Genomic DNA, 23,355 nt, shown 5'->3' with positions numbered 1-23,355 from the left:
CTCCCAGCTCGGGAACGAATATATCCTTTTCTTGTGCAGACCCTCCCCACAACACTTTACCAGACCATTAACCCAAACCAGGGATTCTATACCAAAGATGGAACCCTAACCAAAATATTGCCACCAGCACATTCCCCCCAAGGACCTCAACCACCGCCCTACTAGCCAAACCAGCAATCAAAAACCCAAACTGCCAACCACATAAGCCCTGAAAGGGAGGGAGGGTGGGCAAACTTTTCCTGAATGCTGTCTCGCTCTGAAAGGGGGGGTGCCCCTCCTCCTCCTGTCCATTTTAACTACTCTTGCTCGTCCTTAAACCAACCTCCTCCCCCTCCTTTCCCCCTCCCTTTCCTCTCGCTCGCTCTCTTCCAAAACTTTTTAACCCTATGCTATCTGCCCCCTGATTGCCAAGTCAAGACGGCCTTCCCCTATGCTCCTTCCTCGCTAGTTCCAGGCCTCACTTATCTGATCTGTTGAGCTACCTGTTTCCAGTTAATACTAGTTACTATTATATTAGTTAGTATTCTGCGTGACATTATCTTTGGCTGTAGTCCAGACTAAATAATGCTCTAGTTTTGGTACTTACTTTTTATCCCTGGCATTGATTGGTAAGTGAAGTATGTATACCTTTCTTGCCTATTTATTTTTTAATATTATTATTAATATTGTTATTATTACACAGTAACTGTTTAATTTAAATGTTGGTTGTACCTTGGAAAGCAATCAGCATTGTTTGGGTTTTTTTTGTACTTTAAAGAATAAAAAAAGGATCATCCTTACTGGATCCTTACCGGGCAATGCACCAACCTTACTGAACAATGTAGCTCCAACAATAGTAAATATTATAAATTATTTAAGGCTTATTATCTGTAACACATTGTCATTGACAAACACATATGGAATACATTGAATAATGTAAAGCTGCGTACATACTTCCAATAATTATCATTGGAAACAAACGACGAATGACCGAAAATCATTTACAAAAAAGGTGACCAATGACGCCGACCAACAAGGATCGTCGTTGGAAATGAACGATCTTCATGGCGGATCTAATTGGCCGACGATCGTTCCCTATCTATCGTGTGTACAGTCATTCAGTGATGGTGCATGTTTCTGTAGTACATTTTCCCTTTACATGTCACTCCCTGCATCGTTCAAACGATTGTATCTAGAGTGTGTACACTATTGGTGGATTATATTTGAACGATCGTATCGTTACAGCATGTACAGAATTGTGCACAATACGATCGTTCAAATATAATTGTGCATAATTGTTGATCAGTCGTAATCGTTCTTTTTCTAACGATAATTATTGGAACTCTGTACTTAGCTCAATTCCTTTGGACAGCAAAATCTTAAGATGGTGCAACACTTATTTCAGGATTTCATTTTTATTGCCCCTACATCATTTTACTTGTTGACCTCAAGTGGATACTCACTGACCTAATCTGGTCTATGAATAACTAGTTGTCTTTTTTTTTTTTGGTTCTGTGCTGTTGGGGCTTTTTTTGGTTTCTTGTCTTCGGCTTTTGACCTGCAGTTGAAGCTTTACTGCCAGTCATATGAATGTTATCAGTTACCAGATCTTTTACTTGTTTGCAGAGGTTCTTTGTTATCATCAATTATACCCTACCAACAATGTTTAAAATTATTTGTATCATGAAGCTTTTTTGCCCTAGGTTTTTGGCCTATGTGACCATCTACAAATCCAAGCTTGTCAGTAGCCATTTTATCTTGAAGATTTGAGTGTTTATCATGTATATAGCCACAGGCTAATTTGAGATCAACAAACCGTGTCAGGTTTCCTTATCCCAAGAAGCTGTGGAATAGAAAATAAAAGTGATGAGATAGACCTATATAGTTATCGACACAATTTTTTTGCCGCTGCAGGACTCCTACAGAGTAGCAAGGCTTGCTACTGTGGGTCGGCAGATATGGAATAGAACATGCAGAATTCTTGCTATGCAGCTTTTATGATTTATATTTTACATTCAGGGGGTAATTTAATCAAATGAGCCCTCTGCTTACACTGCTTATAACCATGTTGCTTGCCATAAGCTGTCTGCTTGCCTCCTGTTGCTAGAAATGATTTTATTCTAAATGGGATCAATTTAAGGGAGAAAAAAAAATAAAAAATAAAAGAGCCATGTCAGCTTTCTTCGACTCATTTATTTTGGAGTTGGTCTTACTGCGTTTTATTATCATGATCTCATGCACTTCAATGGGATCCTAGCAGCAGCACTTTCCATTTCAATGTATTTTGTAGGAATATAGCTTCAGCAGAGCAGATGGGGTTAACCCGTTTAATGCCCATTCTAATGAATTAGAAGAGAAATTGTCTGGACTGAGGTGATATGATCCAGGGAGCCCATTAAGTGAAATCCTAAGGAGCATTGTGATAGAGAGAACAAAACGGCAGAGACGCATTAACATGTACAAGCCATCAGTCAGCACTTGGAGAAGTGTAAAAATCCCAGTAATGGTTCACAGAGCAGCTTATGCTATTTGGTATCCTATGCTAATGAAGTTAATGGGGCACACCATGACCTCTGCCAGAATCATTTCTTATGCTCCGTTAATAGAAGCTGTAGGAGGGATGATTGGCAGAAACTGAACTGAATGAAAACTTTCAACACACTGCTTATATTTCAGCTGTATCTCCGATACATGTATAATATTACCTTTGGAAGACTAATAACACAAATGATTTGTAAAACTGTGTAAAGGGAAAATAAAGGTAATGACCACAGCTACCAATCAGTTTCAAATTGTTATGTACAATGCAAAATAGAAAATGAAAAACGGCATTTGATTGCTAAGAGTGACTTAGATTCTTACATCATTTTCTCATTATTTCCATACCTTATAAAGATAGAATTGTACCTACTAATACACCATGGTATTTCTTTTTGTTGCATATTCAAACTATATTATGTTCTGTAACACATGCTGAACATACTCATCCACATGCATGAAAAAGTCTTGTTTCCTGGCAGAGTAAACTTTTTAATACGACTACCAATAAACTTCTTTATCTATACTCAGGTATGGATTTACCATTAGGTATAGTAAGCCTTTGCCTCTATGAACAATTACACCTGCTTTTGGTAATTTATGAGAACAGGTGCTGCAATTTAGAAATTTGTCTTTTGCTAAAGCTTTAATCAAGGTCCCAACACTTTTCAGTGCTGGCATATGGCTTCTTTATCAGAAGGTCAATAGTAACAGGGCATTCATTTAATATTAGGTTTCCATTTCTCTGCACAGCAAATGTGTACCACAGTTGGGCTAAAGGGTAAATTCTATAAGGGGTAACTTGCTACCCAAATAAAGATAAGAAAGCAACCAGCCATTCTGTTTACCACACAAGACTACAATATCACTGGAATATTTGCTGGATGTATTATTTAATATTTTACTCGCCCTTATTTATGTAGCTGAAAACTGAAACCAATTAAAAGGGTTTCCTAGGGCTGCTGTGGAAGTAAATGGATTTTTGTATTTCACAGTTACAGTAACTATCCAATTAGCAAGCTACAAAAAATTTGTTGAGGAGGATTGGAAATTGTTAAGGTGATAGGTGATTGACCTAAAACTAATTTACAGTATTGGCAATTATGAATAGAGTAACTGAGTTATAACTGATTTTAAAGCATCAAATTGCATGCAGGCACAAAGTCATGCAATGAGCATAGTTGCTGCATAGTTCTGGGAGGAATTTAATCTTGAGAGAGGTAATCTAGGTGGCCTAATATGTCTGAGAACAGGGGGGTCAAGTGAAGGGAAGACCTGCAGAAGAAGGAACTTCTGGAGGTTGTTGGGAGTTCATCCTGGAAGCTTCAGGAGAGAAGATAAGTTTCCCAACCACCTGTCCCTGTTTTATATAAAAGTTTTTTTTTCTTTCTGTTGGGTTTATAATTGCTGAATTGTCACAGCAGCTAGGCAATATGAGGAGAAGCGCCATTATGGGGAGTCTCTGTAATTGTGGAGATGACTAAAAAATGTGAGAAGGGCCATCGCCTGGTATGGTGTCCCTCCCTCTGTTTTAATGTCAGTTTAACTGGGGCTTGTCTCCTAGTCTATAGTAAGACAAATGAAACCCACTATTACTTTTTATATGGGATAATAGCTGTTAGGATAGATTTGGTCACAATGGTAATTTTTATTGCAAATGTTATCATTGTTAAATGAAAGGCTGCTGTGGCCATTTAAAAAGTTACAGAGTCCAAAATGTTACACAGTGCCTGAGGGTTTCATGGTACCCTGGTTGGGAAACACTGCTCTAGACATTCAGTCATTGTTGACTGTTGCTGCACAAAGCAGTTTATTCTGTTTGCTTACAAGCAAATCATTTCATGTCTATGTGTACCTAAAAATCTAATGCCTGGTTTGTGGTGAGAATGGCTGTTCCACAATATAGGGGTAAAATGTGGGAACTGCTTCATGGGCTGCTCTTCATGGCGCCATCTTCAGCCTCCGACTTTCTTCCTGCTACGTTATCCAATCTCCGATGCCGATCTTACTGCACATGTATGATATTGGTATCTCTTTCCCCTCAGTAAAGGAAAATGCCTCTTCTGCATATACCAGAGACCAGCGAACAGCCTCCCAGGATGTGTGACGTACGTATCCCGCTGCAGTGATCAAGACAGAAGGGGAAGAACAATATTTTTACTTAATATAAAAAGGTTGTCTACCCTTTTAAGTAAAAATTTTAGTTTAGGTCAGCTTTAAATAAGTGTGCCTGTAATGTAAATAATAAAGGTGAGCTATCTAAAAGTCATTACGCCATATGCAATAGGACTATATAATAAAAGCAAGAATGTAATAGATCACCACAATGTGTAAATTATAATTAGTTCCTGAAAACAAAAGTGGGGACAATTGCAATGATTAAAGGTAGAAAAAATATGGAAAAAGGCTGTGCTTTTTAATTTGAGTGGCATATTTTTGAACAAATAGATCATCATAAGTTATAATACTGCTGCTGATATCCTTTAATTCAGGTCATTGCAGGGCAAGCCAGGACCCATATTCACATTCTAATATTTTGTTCAATGCATTTAGCACATAAAAGCATGTACAATCTAATTAAAGGCCTATAATTATTAGTAATTATGTCAAAACACATGAATGGATATGTTTTATTGGTGAGTTACTTAATAACTAGAAAACTTTGCTTACCTATTCACTGACATGTCAAGAAAATTTGATATTTTTAGATCTCAGCAGTAGAATTTGACTGCTTTACTCTCAAAACTTATAATTCCACATTAGTTCTCTTTTAAAGTAACTAAGTGCATAATGTATGCAGATTTTATTATAAAATAAATTGTGTACAATAAAAGTCATTCTGTTTCCTCTTGTGAGAATCCTAAGCTATAAACCAGTCAGTTAATTTTCCGTTGTTAAAGGTTCTTACTTTTTAATAGATGTTTCAGATATTTTAAGAGGCAAGAATCCAGCGTGCAGCTGAAAATCACTCCCATTACAAGGAATGAAACTACACTGCGAGTAATATTGTCACATGAATAATACATTAGCATATCATAAGAGCTACAATGCGATTAACAAAGATACAGTGATCATAAACAAAGCAGCATAAATCATACTGTATCATGACAATCAGAAGGCTGAATACCTTCAAAACATCTGTATGTTACAGAAAGTGACACTTGCTTAGGCCAAATACTGTATTATACAGTGCTGCTTCTGCTTGTAAGGCATCATAACCATGGAGTACTTTTATTCACTCTGGGAGTTTTACGTTGCTCGGCAGGTGCAACAGGAAGAGTTGTGTTTAATCATATGTGAAGCTTTTTTTCTTGTGCCTATTGCAGACTTTGACAGATGCTGAAGGAAGCCAAGTGCGGAATGTCCTATTTTCTTCATTCAGTGTCTGTTGAGGCCTCCCATGGGTATTGGAGGTGCACTCGACATTAATTCAGTACAATTCTGTCTTCGCGATGTGCTTGCCAAGAAGAGCCTACAGTATGGCTCCCCAGGCACACAAAGAATGCCCAGGGTTATGTAGTCTTTACTCTCTATCCTTCAAAACAAGCAGTACATATACCTGCCATCTGTCCATATTTTTTCAGGATAGTCATGATTTTTGGACCCTGCATTTCATGTGACAGTTTCTATTCGTTGGATTTGGTGTCAGCATTTGTTCTCTTTTTCAGGAATTTTTTAAAGTATTTTTTCTTGTCCCATCAGCTGTTACTGCTAGTAAAACACTTCTTGTCCTAGGCCAACAACATTTACTCACTGTAGTATATCTATTGTATTACAGAAACCCCCCCCTTCTCGTTTTTTTCTACAACTTATAGGGGAAATGTATTGACGTTCCCTGGGAGGAAATGTATAAGATTGCAGCACAGGCATAAAACAGCTACAGGATCAAAAAGCATTTTTTATACTTATCAAACAGATAAAATAAACTTGATCAATAGAATATTTCAATCAAACGGAAGTATATAAGAAAAGTTCATTATTAGGGTTTACACATCATAAACTAACTTTAAAAAGATAAGAAAGTAATCTGTTAGTTAATATACTATATTTTGATGGACCATTTTTAGCTTTGATTGCGGCATGTATTCACTATAGTATAATTTTAATAGGCTTATGCAATTTCACAACATTTATTTCTGGCAAGAGTTACATTATTTTTGGTCAAGATCTTGTATTGATGATAGGAGAGTCGCATTGCTGTGGCAAGTTTCAACTCAAACATTCTCGATGGTGTTAGGTTCTGAATTCTGTGGCAGCCAAACCATATGTGAGAATGATGTCACACGCTTCCTAAACCACTTATTCACAATTAGAGGCAAAGCAATCTTGGCGTGTTCATCTTAAAATTAGCAAGGAAAGAAAATATTGACATTGATGGAAAAAAATGGTCATTTTGTATATTTAGGTGGTCAACTGACATCATTTTTTTGGGCACATATCATTGAGAAACCTAGACTTGTCCAACAAGTCACACCAAACCATAACATTGTTTTCACAGTGTTGCAGCTTTTTTTGACTGGGCAGTGTATTACAGATATGTTAAAACTGGGCAGTGAGGGCTTCCAACCCACCTTCTTTTTACAGTCCTAGTGAAGCTGTTGAGTAGGGTTGCAGCATTACAAAGCAGCTACAGAGCAGGATCTTCTGCTGCTAATTTATAGGGTACTAGGGCATCTTTAGCAGAGTGGGATCTTTATACAGCCTGGGATTCCTGTTTTTTAAGTTTTCCTGTGACAAGAAATAACACACTGTTTATGCAAGCTGTGAAACCTTCTGAGGCATGTGGATCAAATAGGTTCTGGGACCACTTCCAATGTCACATGAACTTAGACACTGCTCATATCTATCTAGCTATTATTAAATACATATAAAAAAGAGAACTTTAATAGTAAAATCAGGCAAAAACTAATAGAGCAGGGGCCCCTGGGTGACTGTGCAGGAGGTTTATACCAGACTATTTGTAAACCACAGAGTGTAGGGGTCATGAGTATGTAATACAAAGTGTGCAGGGTCCATTGCTCTATATTGTACAGAGTGTTCAGGGATCAGTGGTCTGTAACTCACTGAGAATAGAGATGATAAATTTATGTTGGTTTGTGTGGATTGCAAGGCTCTGTATCACAAGGCTCGTGAGGCTAAAATACACAGAATGTAGGGGTCAGGAATATTTAACATATGGATTTAAACAAATCAATTCACAAACACCAGATGACAAACATACACATATCCCTTTTTATACCTACTGATACCATCATTCAGTATCTGTACTTCTCTCTACAATGTAGGACTAACATGGATGGTGGGCACCAACAGGAAATCATATACACCTACCTAAAAAGGGGAAGGAGCTGAAATCCAATAAAAAAAAGGAGCTTGCGAAGGACAGTAAGACCTGCTAGGAAAGGCCAAGATGATACTGGATTACAAAAAACCCTCTACCTTGGACATTTTAAAAAGCATACAGCAGAAAGTAACTTCAAACTAAGCAAATTCAGTACAAGAGACGAGCCTGTAAAACTGTGCAAGCCTGGAGCCAAGGCTGGAGTTCAGCTTAAAAAAAAAGGTTTCTGTAAGAAATAATTTGTACTAAACGCACTTTATGTGCTTTTAAATTTTCAGATCAACCAATAGAGGGGGAAATGGCTCCTTCTATCACTGAACACAAGCACAGCACAGCAGTTCTGATCAGCAAGCATTGGAAGTGAAGTGATGAGTCTTCTCTCTGTCATTAATCAAGTAAGGACAAGAGGCAGACAGGTAGCGGCGGGGGGCACTTAATAAACCTAATGAATCAGCTCCAAGTAAACAGACATATGTGACAAGAGGTGGAAAAATAGCTGTGGAAAGTACCACGTGCTAATTAAAATCTTTAACTACAATGATGTATCTTAATACATGATCTATTAAAGAGTAGCATTATGCATGTAAATGTGTTTTGTTTTTTAATACCTTTTATATTGATTTTTACTATATACTGTGTTATAATTATTATCAATAGGTATGGGAAGAATTGCTAACTTCTGCTTTTCCTAAATTTTTGTGGAAACTCCATACTACCAAACCTCAAAAAATATATGGCACAATAGATGGATTATTAGGCTAAATGGAAATACTGAGAAGGCAAACTGCTGTTAAAAAGTGAGCCAGGCATTGATGTGGGTAAAAATATAAAATGCAAACCAATGCAAAATAGTAATAGAAAAGACATTTAGCAAAGAGAAGGTCTTTACATGGGGCATAAAATCCAACACTGGAAATTCACAAATCCTCTAAATAACATGCTGGGTTAATGGCCTAATTTTTTATAGGTGTTTGGATTTCAACCCATCACCATCATGAATCATGACGACTTCATACCCAAAAATGTTTACCCATCACAGACCCATCTCTAAATGACAGTGGTTGGGAAAAGTATGACAGTAGTAGTGTATTGCATGTATTTCCCTACAAAACCACATGCAGAAACTATGCATTATGGGTATGAAAAGTATACATTAGAGCAAAAATTTTCACAAATAAAGTGATTCTGCATATGAAAGAGCTTGTGCCATTTCAACTTCCCCATGCTGTGTAACAACTCCACTCCATTGTGATTACCAATTCGGAGTGTACATTCAGCTGGACTTTTCTCCCTTTGCCCAATGCCTGTATTTGGTGTAGGCACATGACAAGCAAGAACGTAATAAGACAAAGATGAACACTAAAAGTCAGACCGCTGTTACTGGCAGTGGTGGTGGTGAGTTAAGTATTTAGACAAACCTATGAATAAGTAAACTAGACTAAGTAAAATGCACTTGATTTAACAATATCTGCCAATATTAATATTTTTTTGGTTATCAACATAATTGGAGTGGTTGATCAAGACTTTCCACCACTTCTAAGCTGGGTAATAATATTAATATTAATAATAATTGTTATAAAGTGATATAATTATGTGGGGAAATTGATGATTCATGAAATACGTACATTCATCCATGCAAATGTTGGCTCTTTCACTAGCCAATGGGAATACTGCTGGGAGTTGGTTGATAATGCACATAGCAGACAGTTTCTCATTGGCTTTTGGGGCAGTATGAACTCCATGAACCACTGGTACAGCCCCAACATCCCAAGAGCAATAAAAGATTGTGTTTTTTTCATTCATGGTATGTAAGTATTGAAAAGGAAAATCACTATCAATCAACAAATTGACTTTTAATGCTAGTTTTATAGAAGTGTGTTGCACTAGAGGGATTTTGCAATATATCACCAATTTTTTTTTACCAGTTAAATGAAAATTGTTTTGCTAACTAGTTGCTGAATTGGTTTAAAGAGACTCCATAACAGATAAACTATTGCAAGTATAGGGTACAGGCATGTACAGTAGGTGTGCTTTCACCTACATCGAACCGTTTATATGACTTTCTCATAACTGGACCTTGTCCACACCATTCTGACACCTACATGTTTCTATTAGTCTGTCAGACCAATAGGAATGTGGCAAGAAAGAAACAAACTTTGCTGGTCAGAACAAACCAAATTTTTCCCTTATCTGCAGTGCATATCATAGACCTGCAGGATTACACAATTTGCAATTAACAAGGCCATGACATTTGAAAATCTTGTTCAAGTCATAATGTTTTGAATCTATTATTACAGGTAATTTTTAAGACTATAATAACCTTTCAAGAGGAAAGAGGAAGGAAACTTGATAATGTTCCTAATAAAAACTGAAAGATCTATAAATTAAAATGTGTATTTTCTTTTGGACTCCTTAACAATGCAAATATATAATAGCATTAATACTTTTCCTACCTTTATATTTATCAATATATATATATATATATATATATATATATATATATATATATATATATATATATATTTATATAGTGTTGGTCGAATATCTCACCTACACTCGAATATAAGGACTACCCGAATTGGAACACCAACACTATATATATAAACAATCGAGGGGAGATTTTTCATATGTGAGGTACTGATCCAGGACTGTTTTTCCTTGTCATATACTTGGCTATATGTTTTGTTTGGCACCTTTACATCTAAGTAATGCGGTTCTTTTAGGCTCACCAAACATTAAGGGCTTCTTCACATGTTTAATGAAAGGTTATGCAAACAGAATGTTAGTGAAACAATGGGAAGACTCATCCATCCTTCCCACCACTCTTCTTCTGCTGCATCTCTTGAAGTTCTCTTTGTTGGCTTCCATTTCACCTTAGCATCAAATTCAAGCTCCTTTGCTTTGCTTTCAAATCCCTCCACAGTTCTTGTCCCACTTACCTTTCTGCCCTGATAGAATAATACATCCTCTAGCCGCTCTCTTCGCTCCTCCAATGACCTACTAATGACGTCCTCACTCATAACCTCAACACACACATGGCTCCAAGACTTTTCTAGAGCTTCCCCAATTATCTAATGTGTTGTTTAGCTTGGTGATAATTGTAGAGGGAAACATGAAAGTAGAAAAGAACAAAAAAGAAGGTGTTCGGAATAAAATAAATACTATGGGAAAAATAGGCACTTATAAAGCACAGACAATTTACTTTGAAGAAAAAACCCACTTGTTTTAAAGTGCAATGCAAAGCAAAATGTACTGTGTGAATAGACCTCAGATTATACATAAGGTGACACCTGACTGCTTCTGACATGTTTCAGTGTAACAGCACCAATATTAAGGAAAACATACATTTTCTGTGTTGTGAGTGTGAGCTTTTCATAACCATTTACATTACTACAGTGTTATGGCCTCTAGGTAATGCTTTAAAGTGACAGCTATTTTTTTTCTCAGTTTGGTATCTCCTTTCTCATTGTTTGCGATTCTCCTTTCACATACTAGGGTCATTCAAGAATCAGTAATGACTTGAAGAATCATTACTGAATCTTAATCCTTGCAAATCCATGTCTCCAAGATCAGGTTTGTGAGTCTTTATTAAATAAAATTTCATGTCACTTTAATCAGAAAACAACCAATTACAGTAAGTGCACTGAACTTTTGTCTGTATCATTTTATTCAAATAAAAATATATTGAGGAGATACTTAACCTTGCAGCATGTATTTTACACCACAAGGGAAAAAAATGAAACCATTATTCTATTACAAGTGTGTGTTTTCCATGGATCTTCACAAAGTCTCAAAAGAGATACAGAGTGTAGTTCTATTATTATTATTACTAATATTATTAATAAACAGGATTTATATAGCGCCAACATTTTACGCAGAGCTGTACTTTAAATAGGGGTTGCAAATGACAGACTAATACAGATAGTGATACAGGAGGAGAGGACCCTGCCCCGAACAGTTTATAATCTAGTAGGTGGGGGAATTTACACAAAATACGATTTACAGGTAAAAGGTTTGGGTTTGCCACCACTATGGGGTTGAGGGTCCTGTGGGTTTGAGAATTGTTGTTCCTGGAGAATTGTTTGTGCCAATAAGCCTGGAAACATTTTTAAATCCAGAATGCACCACTTGACCTTTTGAAGTGGCCAGCAGGCTTAGGGTTCTATGTTGCATAGTGGGGGTTTAGGACCTCCACTATGCAACATAGAACACAAAGATGTGATGTTTAAATATTGTTGACAAATCAGTCATTTTATGTCATCTTCATCATATGCTCATTTAAAAGTCTATGGTGGTCAAAGGAAAGGATTAACTTTCACTTGATTAACATCACTCGGTACAATCCTTGTTTAAAGTAGGCCATCAGAACTTGCAGCGTGTTAGTTCAGTAGTCTTGAGATAACTGAAGTGTCCAGACATGGGATGGGCATGCATGCTTTGAAGGACAGGAATCCGTAAGGGAACTGGAACAAAAATGTTTCCTTGATGTAACAGAAAACCTGCTTCTTGAGTTAAGAGTTTCTCTGTATCCGATGAAAGTGTCTTGGAAGTTTCCTTGATTTGGTCCAGTAATTGTGTCTCTAACAGGAGAAAGTGGCTTGAAGTATCAGTTTTCCATGTTCCGGCGACTCAGCCCTGGAACGAATCCGAGACGAGGCGGCTTGTTTCCCATTCTTTGAGCCTGGTCGGTATGATATGTGAAAATTGAACCGTGTGAAGAAGAGGGACCAACGGGCCTGACGAGGCCGATAACGCTTGGCAGCCCGTAAGTACTCCAGATTCTTATGATTGGTCCATGTCACAATTGGGTGAAGAGCCCCCTCCAGGAGATATCTCTGTCCCCCACATCGTAATTGCACTCAGAAGACGATGATTTCTTAGAGAAAAAGGCTAGAGGATGCAGTATTTGCTTCTCACCTTGTCTCTGAGACAAAAGGGCACCAACAGCTTGGTCGGACGCATCCACTTCCAACACGTAATGCAAGTTAGGTTCTCGATGTGCCAACAGAGGAGCGGTGGAAAATTGTGTCTTCAGATGCTGGAATTCCTGCTGGGCATTATCGTTCCATTGGAAAATCTTTTGTTTCCGTGTTAAATCGGTCAAAGGTCGGACGATGCGAGAAAAATCTCAAATGAATTTCCGATAGAAATTTGAGAAGCCTAGGAATCTCTGGACCTCCTTGCGAGATGATGGGACAGGCCAATCGAGAACATGATCCTTGATCCGTTCTGAAAGACCTTGGTGAAGTTGGAAGCAGAGTCCTGCTTCATTCCAAGATGTGTCTGTGGAGGCCACCTTAAACTCTGCAATGTAGTCTTCAACAGGACGAGAGCCTTGGCGTAATCTGCACGGGGTTATTTCTGCTGAGGTTGCACAACTGGGGTCATCATACTAGTGGAAGTTCTTTCGTTCTCCATTAAAGTATTCCGGTAACAGGGCCTTGGGTTCGCGGTCCCGGGATGCAGGGGCCACAGACCCCGGAGATAGGGAGTTCGCAGCAGAGGCTACTTCAGAGCTTAGGCTAGCTGTCAGACGATTCTGGAGGGTATCCAGAGTTTCCACTACCCCCCATGCAGATTCTGTACTGCTTGAGTAAGGCTGGAAAGTTGCTTGGCCATTACCTGAAGGAGTGAGGGTTTCCCTCCTGAGCTCATAGTGGGCGGATTGCGGATTTCTGTCAGCCTTCAGAAAGGAGAGCTCTGTTTTAGGGAATCTTGATTGATCTTGGTGATTAACCAGGGGATCACACATATATGTATAGGTTAAAAGGTAAATGTCCCTTTTAGTTTATTTGCAGACAAGATAGTGGTAAAAGTCCAATGACCTTGCAGATAAACAGTAGAGGAAAATGTCCATTGACTGAGCAAATAACAATGCTGGTAAATATCCAATGACTTTGCTGATAACAGTGGTGAAACTAGATTGCAGACAAACCTTGGAAGTCATACACGGATGATCAGATGGAGAGCGGAGGATACATAAGTAGCGAGGAGCAGGAACCAAGAATAAGCAGCAGGAACCAAGAATCAGGTAACAGCTACCAGGAAACAGGAAGATGTCACGATCCATCCGCACTGGAAGGAAAATCATGGAGCATTCATATAGTGCCATCCTAGTCTCTGATTGGAGCTTGCACTGAGCATGTGCAGAGTAAGGATACTTACTCTGAGCGAACTGAGCATTGTGAAATAAGGTTCATTTAGACATAGGTTTGTGACAATAATAGTGATTCCCTAAGACATGGTTCCCCTATGTTAAAAGGGGTAATATAGGCTAACATGGATCAAAGACCTGCTTCTATCATCATGTTCACCTCCACACAGAGACAAAGTGCAGAACAAGGCATTGTAGATCAGCAATGTTAAGTTAAGCTGTGTAGATACCATACTGGTTACTAATTCTATGACCTCTATCTGTCCTTTTCAGTCTTTCTATTACAAGGTGCTGCTGCCCTAAATATATTACTGTATTGAAAGCAACTTTTGAGTTTTAACTATTAAGCAGGACTTTCAAAAGTTTAAATTGGTTGAAAGGTTCACTTTAATAAACATAAATGATTAAAGAAATTGAAAAATGATGTTATAATGTTCTTACAGCTGTTCGTTAATATAATAAGATAACTTGTGTCTGCCTAAAATCCTTATGTGCCTTCTGTGTTTCGCTTGCCTACTCCTGTATTTCACAAACAAATGGCTTTGTAAATATTTAATTGAAAATACAATGCAGTTTCCCAGTTCTAAGCTTTGCTCCATATGTCTGTCGCCTGCTTGATGATTCCGCCACGTCCTATGGAACTATCTTTTGCTGAGGCCAATTAGTTAATATTAAAGTCATACAATTTCAGTAACAATGTGTCCGGGATATGAAATGCCACCTCCCTCATATTTCCTAATGACCTTTCTAATGTCTACTCTTTTGTTGATGGTATTTAAAGAGCTCCTGGGCCTCTCCTGGGAGAGGACAGAGCTGAATTCTTATTCAGAAGCACTTCAGAAACCAGAGTATGAGAAGAAAGAGGGGGGGGACCAGAATGGATCTAACCTTAGTAACCTTCAGAGACATGTTAAATGTCACCTAGGAATTTCTCATCTCAAGAGGCAAATTAAACAGACATTTCTCGGAGAGGCATATGTGACACCTGTCAGTCAAGCTTAAAAACTTATACATTTTTACTATTCTGTCAGTGTACATGAATTCTGGAAATATATTCTGATATAACTGTAGCTCCTAGTTTTAAATGTGCTGTAAATGGCTTCACTTAAGAAATAGAAAAAAAATTGCCATATGCAGCATTTAATATTTAATGTCTGTGCGTAGAAAGCGCGTCAATTGAAAAAGAGAAATCCAGGCGAGAGCGGAATTCATGACATATCACATTTGGTCCAGGTGGAACATTTTGTCTCTGACATACTAGAGAAGACCAGCTTGGGTTCATTCAGAGGCTCTCTGAGTTTTCACCAACTTTCTTCTAATTATGATCAGAGGCTGTCTTGTTATAAATTAGAGCAAACCATTGTAGTAAAATGTCAAACATATGTGAAGATGTTGCTTTGAGTTATTTAGACTTTGATTTGAAGCTGCCACCGGTATTAACTCTTAACACATCTGAATTTAAAGATATGCCTTCATTGATAAACATGCATTAAATTAGATTTCCAGAGATTGCTAGGGGTCTGCATTGAAAATAACCTGTTAAACATTTACATTTAAACTCTTTAATGTCCTGGTTAACATCAGATACTGTAATATAGTTGATATTGGATTTATTAGCCTTACAACTGTTTTATGTGTACTTTTCCAACACTAGTTTCACTTTGTTCCTGGGGATCAATAAAAATAACTGAGACTGACACCAAATTTGTTGGTGGAAATGTCTGTAATGGTCACTTTATTAACAACATTACAAGACAACATCAGACAGTAATAACTTACTTGAACAAGTTTACATACATATAATTATATTATGCATGTGTACTAATAGTATTGCATTATCCTGGAAGTAAACTTGTAAGCAACTTTGTCCAGAAGCCATTCCTAATGGGCCAGGTCCTCCAAGGCATCACCATGAGTCCACCAAGATTTGTTGTCCCCAACCACATACCACAGGCTTGAGAATAGAAAAGCACATTGTCAGCCCTTGAAAAACACCAGCCTCTAACAGCATAACAGTCACTACCTTTACTTAAACATTTTAGGAGAACACCAAACCGTAAATCAGTCCCCACAACACTAACACCATCACTGTCCTCAAGGACCTCATCTGCCATCCTTACATAGATCATCACCTCTCGTGATCCACTACCACTCTATGCCACCATCATATACTTCTTCACTGCAAAATTCCAACAAAATTCCAAATTACCTCACTTCTTCTCAAGCTTTCTATTTTACCCCACTCCTCTCTCCACATTAGATTGGCCAGAGAAGAGAACCACTGTCAGGGTTTTTTTGCTGACTGTCCACCAGAGCAGTAAAGGAAACCTCATAATGAGGATGCTTGTTTCAATGACAACTGTCTAAAATGTTTTCTTTTGCATTGAATATATATCCTCACATTTTCTGTTGCGTCTGCAGGAAAGGAAGCAAAAGGAAATCTTTTGCAACATAAAGGACAACAATTTTAACCATCCCCTAATGCTATCCCTTCATATATACTTAGCTACTTAAAAACTATTCAAAACTACTTGTTCATCTCAAAATACCCTGTCCTACAGGGTGCAACAGTTTCTTTTTTTTAACTACAGTCAATTATTAAATTAACAAGTAACAAAACTATGTTACAGGGGAACTTAGAAGACAAGAACAGTTTGAAAATGCTAATGGCGGACTGGCACATATGTCATTTTTTCATTTTGCATGACGTTACACTTACTACAACTTGAAGCTTAAACCCCATGTCATTCTGCTATTCAATACGACTGACATTTTGGGCCCCTGAGGGGATGACAGTTATAAGGGCTTAGCCCTGATATTAGGGAAAAAAGAACTTTGCAAAACTAATTGTAAAAAAAAAAACACACAGTGTTTTCTGGCTAATAAAAGTAATAGCAGGCATTTTTGGAGCTTCTTTTAGGCAAGGCATTTAAGGATTTTATTTTAAAGCAAGAGATATGTGATTCATTCACCTGTGCCTGTTTGATACTGTTACACAATTTTCTATACAATTAAATATACCAATATGATGTTGCTTATTCCCTTTACCATTAATATTACAGTGTTGCTGTTAAGCATAAAAACAGTACCAGCTTGTACCAGATGGCTAATACACTGTTTTTTTGCTGTTCTTGGCACTTGGGAAAAAGGAAATACACAGAAAGTGGTAAATACTTTTATAAATCGGGAACTTTCACACGTAGCAAGGATGAGTGACTGACCAGAGTTTTATATTCTCACAAAATCCCTCCCAAATTCTGCCCCAGGTACAAATATGCTAAAAACATAAACTGCTTCAACAATCAACATACTTATAAATCTTGAGGTTTGGTGATGGTTTTCTTATTCTTCATGACTTTTTTTTGACATATAAACCAATGGCTGCCACCCATAATCATCTTTAAATAAAAAGGGTTATTTTTCTTTGCTGGTGTTACTTTATGTAACAAGACAAAGTAATGTTTGGCTGTCACCTCCAGCATACTTTCTGTCCCAAATGCAACATTTTGATAAAACTGTTAACTGGTAAATTAATAATAGTAATCTAATCTAGTACTGTGAGTGATGAGTGATGCACATTTTCCTTTTTTATATGTACTTTTTCTATATTTTTTTTCAGGAAAACAACTTTGCAATGCATAACATATGAAGAATATAGTAAAGAAAAAGAAAAATGAATGACCTACAGGAGCGCATTGTTCTAGAGATGGGTCACATAAAGCCAATCATTTGTTTATTAGGTCTAGAGCACTTTCTTGATACTTGATACCTGATTTTGCAAATATAATTTTAGTTCTGGTATTATGGGAAGGCTTTTTGCAAAATAAATCACACACTACAATTGTGAATTTAGCCTGTTTTTGTGCATTACCCCTCTTGCCCAAACATTATAAATTATACATTGCTTGCATTGCCTATAATTAAGCCTAAATACTAATATGGCTTTAGGACAATCCTTAATGCTTGAAATCTTCATACATGCTCTGGAAATGTTTATACATCACAGGGCAATGTCAGCATATGGCCTATGACAATTTTGAAAGATTAGTTTTTTTTTAGAAAAAATGATTGTAAGAAATAACAATGACTAAAGCAGTTGGTCACCCTCTCATTGTTTCATGGTATAAAAAAAAGAAAATAACAATGGAAATAATGATAATCTCTGAAATGGAAATTAATCACTTTTGCCCAATTTCAACCCCAATTTGCGCTTTTTTAGTAAAATCTACTGGAAAGCTATTCAATGTCACCATAACACTGGGAAGATTATGGCTAGTATGACAGATAACAATAGCCATATCCTGGTCTTAACACCCCTAAAATTATTGGATTCTTTGAGCCCTAGCTATGCCATCTAATCCAAAACAGTAGCATGGAGCCCTAACTAAACACTTGGGCTTTATTTATAAAATAGGATATCAGATGTTCCCTCATACATTCCCTCTTGGGAATCTTCCACGTGCATGTGTTTCAATGGCAAGTATTTGATTCCTGCCAGGGAATGCTTGAGGGAATATCAGATTCCCTGTTTTATAAATAGAGCCTTTCATGTACATGGAATTCATTATTATATTCTACTGTGCATGATTTTATAATCCAAAAAACAATGGATAATAAATTGCTTAATAAATTTGGTCCTTTTTATTTTGCACTTTAAATGTGAAGGATGTGATGAGTTACAATACAGAGCTATGGTGTTTATTTTAAAAACTTTTTACCACTTTGTCATAGTTAAATATATTATATATTATTGTTAAATATATAGCTTCTGATTTTGAGATAATATGGTATTCTTAAAATAAATATTCCCGACCCAATTCTTTTTAGTTTTATACTTTTTGCATTTAAAGCACCAGAAAAGCTAAACATGACATGATTTGTAGCTGTTCCACCCCATAATGCACCAACTATCACCTAAACCTTCTAACTCAGGAATGTCTTCCTGGCCTTCTACATCACTCTGTTATTGCATTTGTAAATAAAGTTTCGTAAAAGACCGTAAGCTCCTCCACCTTCAGCATTCTTCTTCCTACAATAATAGATTGTTAGCTCTTCTACCATCTGTATCCTCCCTGTACCCTAATAGATTGTAAGCTGTTCCACCTTCTGTATTCTTCATTCCATATACCCTAAAATATTGTATGTTTCTATTTTCCTTTATATTCTACAAGATTATACGAGTAATCTTTTTCACCTTCTCTATGCTTCTTCATACTTTAAAAGTATGTGTATAGGTAAGGGGGTGAGGGGACTGGGGGACAAGAAACTGGAAGCTGGGGATCTGCTTCATACATTTTACCATATGCTATGTTGACATACCAAATAATCTTCTTCTGCAGTTATCTCTGAATAAATTTGGCACTAGATCAAAAGAAATATGATGTTTATTACAGCTAAAATATATGTAACATTCATAGGCATAATAATTTATTATTATGGGGTGAGTTCATATGATAAACTAACAGACTAAATCATCGTTTTGTTAAGACACAAATCAGAAAACTGATTAAATATTAATAATAGGTGTTACAGAGAAAGCATTTTGATGTTAGCAGAAACAACTTGCTTAATTAATGATGCTTCATCTTTATACACTGCATGCTGCAGTGAGCAAAGACTGAAATTTACAGAGCACAGCAGTGATTCCAGTGCCATTACATCCCCTTTTAAATTTATCTCCATCATAACTTGCAGCAATAAAAGAGAAAACTCCAAATTTTACTTTAACTCATCCTTTTCCTAAAAAACTTTTCTTTGTCAAACTAGCAAATACAAAGTGGAATTTTAGAAACCTGGCAGGTTAAAAATGCATGCCTTGTGAATAAATGTGAAACGGACAATGTTATAGTAAGTCGAGAAGGATAGTTATGGGTAAGAAGAGGAGAATAAGTCTGAATCCATCAGCACAGTTTTCATCTACATTTAAAAGGCATCTTATTTGTTATGCTTAAAGCGAGTAGAGAAGAGAGAGATATGTGAGTGGATAGATGAAATTTAAAACATGGGACTCCCGGGATGAGCAAGTAATCTGCTTGCAGCATCTCACAGATCAATGCTATGAAAAAAAAAAGTTTAAAGCTAAATATATGGAACTTGTATGAAGTAGGTCATAAGGAAGATTGGTTCAGCATGCAAGGGATCAACTCCCTAGATATTTACTTCTTCTGTTTTCAGAGTGTTAAAAAACATGCCAATAATCCCAGAAAGAAACACAACATTGAAGCTAATGAACTGTAACTCTCTACAATTGCCTAAATCACTTCCAACTCTTTTTCGGACATTTAAAAACAATTTATTCTTAAAGAGAAGATGATCAGTCATGAAGACCAAATTGACCGTAAATTTCAATACAACCAGGTCAGAAGAGCGGGGAACAGTCAACCCCTATATAGTTATGGATTCCTTGTTTTTTTCATGAACAGCAACATTCTTGTTTCCACAGGGGAGCCAAATCTACATAACCCAAATCATTTGAAACTAAAGATTTCAGACTTTCTTAAGGTCTAAGACCCCAAAATGTATAATATGGATTTAAAGCAATGCTTTGTTATTTGCTCAACTTTAGGTTTAAATATATGGTTACCAAAAAAAAAAAAAAAATCGGTAGACTCATTTATTTAAATGTTTAATGTTTATTGTACTTTTTTTCCTTTTCACTAGAAATACATCCCATACATGCATTTCATTCTATCCACCATACTCATAGTGATTATCTGGACAAGTGCTAAAAAAAGATCATCAGAACCTTGCCTACATTACACTGCTTATATGGTTTACGAAATAGCAACATAAGTTCCCTGCACTAAATAATCTCTCTGTCACACTTACCTTTACTCACTAAAGCACAGGCCTCTCTCTCCTACACATGCAGGCAGTTCTGACTCTGGGTGTGCCTGTGCTCCCAAGCTTTATCAGTTTTGCCCACGCAGCCGGCCAATCAGAAAATAGCCTTTTAATCAACCCTGGGTATTTAGCTGACTCAGAAACAGCACTCAGCATTTGTGCAACATGTCTCCACTAGTGCCCATCCCCTAGCTTTGCTGAGCAAGTTCCTGTACACCTGCTGATTAATTCAGTGTTTCCTCTGTCCAGCTCCAGTGTTTACCCCTTGTTGCCCAGTCTGTCATTTTCAGCTTATTCCCTTGTGTTGTTCCAGTGTTCCTTTCTGTCTGTGGATATTCTTGTCTCACCTGTGCCTCCATTTGCTTCCAGTGTCTCCTGTGTTCCCTCTGTCTGGCGTGACCCCTATGTAACTGGTGTATGTTTCCTGGATTCCTGGTATTTGACCCCTGGCTTGTGACCTGATTTTTCTTGTTTGCTGTCTGTCTTAACCCCGGTCTTCCCTGAACATTCCTGTGCCTTTGTGATTTGCTATCACGTATCTTCCTGCGCACCCTGGTGTGCCCACGAACCGCAACCTGACAGTAACCAGCAATGCAACAACCTCACCACTAGAGGCTCTGAAGAACACATGGTTGCCGCTTAATTTCTGTGCCTTTGACCTTTTTAGGGCTGACACCACTTTTGTACAAGCCGTAGCACCCCCTAGTGGCTTTGTCTCCCCAAGCATGACAGTTTGCACGACCCATGAATACACCATCCCAGACCTCAGCAGACTCCAACCAACTACTCGCTCAGGAAGCTACCATCATCCAGGTGCTTCCCTAGCTTCATTCACTCACTGCTTGCCTGGATCAGCTGCTGATCACCTCCAGTGTACGTGCTGATAACGATTCTCTGATTGGATTCCCTCTAGTTTACAGAACATATAAGGATTAGATCAGTTTACAATGGAGGCATCTGACATTTTTCAAACCAATATATCTTTAAATGGTAGCTGCAATAACTTTTATTCAGGTACTAGATCACAGATATTTATTTTGCTGATCCGCTTGCTCCTCTTGGCTATCCTAGTCAACTATTGGGATTATAAAGATATAAAGCTGATGTTCTTTGTTCCCCAATTAGTAGAAATGTATTTATCTCCTAAAAGTCTTATACAATTATCTCTTTAAGCCAGGTTAAGACTAGTGAAGGGAGGTGTTGAATTTGGGTACCAAAGGCTTTATGCTTTCAGTGATGAAAATACAATTATCTCAAGATATTCATTAGATTTTTGTTGTCAAAGTTCAGTAATGGCATTAATTACACCAAACTATGTATGTTTTATTATTATTTTCCATTTGGCTTCATTTACAACCTATAATTTACCAGTTCATAGCATGTGTGGAAGTAGCCTGAAGGTTTCCAATCATATGTGAATATATCCAAAATATTTAGTTAGACAACTCCTTAAAAGATCATATAAATCCTGTCTTAATTCAGCAGCTTTTCTCTGCTGCTCATAAATTTGGTAATATGCGATTGACCCCCCCCCCCACTTGAGTTCAGAGATGAGTGGAAACAGCTGTGATGTATTAGCATATTTAACCTATGAAATAAATAAATAGATATTCTGGACAGCTTTGTGTTTATATACACTTTTTATACTCACTTACAAACTTGATTGCTATCAGAATTTTCCTGGATTTGCATTGTTCAGTTTTAAATTGACTTGGGCAATAAAGCAAATTTATTACCTTGATTTAAAAAACAAAAAACAAAAATCTATGACAAAAAAAGAATAATTATTTTTCTATGTACTGCACTATAATACCAATCAAAATGAACATAAGTGATAAAAATGGTAGCTTAAAACAGCTCAGCAGAAAATATATCCATGTTAATCCTAAAATCTATTCACCGTAATCCTGACTTTTTACCCAACCTGTTAAATGCTTTGTAGAATTGATTTTAAAACCTATTTGCACAAGTCTAATTATTACATGGCTGATCTGGAGTTGCAGATATGTGTTTGGCTTTTAGAACATAATATTCTGATTCCTAGGAAGGCAGAATCCAATCAAATACAGGGCACACTTTCCAGCAAAGTTTACAGTGATAACCTGCTATAGACTTGGTTTAATCACAAAAATCTCCAGCATTAGCACAGTGCAGACACACTCCAGATATGAAGCAGCTGCATTGAAGTAGGCAGACAATACAGACAAGCTGTACTTTTCCGAAGAGTTTTGGTACAAGCTAGCAGTAAAAAGTTAGGCATGGTTATCTTTTTCCTCTTTCAAAGGCTTTGACATTAAGGGTTTGTGTGCACAGGAGCTTTCTGTGTATTTCCGATTTCTTGGATGGAGTTCTGTTTAGCACAGAGCAAGCATAAATGATTTTTTGCAGCTTGTAAGACTTTTTTTGTATTTTACAGTCCTGTGTAAAACAGCAATAATTGCACAGTAGTGGCGTTTGAGTCTGAAAGAAAATATGTTCAGCACCATTACATATTTCAGGG

The sequence above is a fragment of the Pyxicephalus adspersus genome, chromosome 1 (assembly GCF_032062135.1).
Source record: "Pyxicephalus adspersus chromosome 1, UCB_Pads_2.0, whole genome shotgun sequence".
Lineage (NCBI taxonomy): Eukaryota > Metazoa > Chordata > Amphibia > Anura > Pyxicephalidae > Pyxicephalus > Pyxicephalus adspersus.
This window is presented reverse-complemented; position numbering follows the sequence as displayed.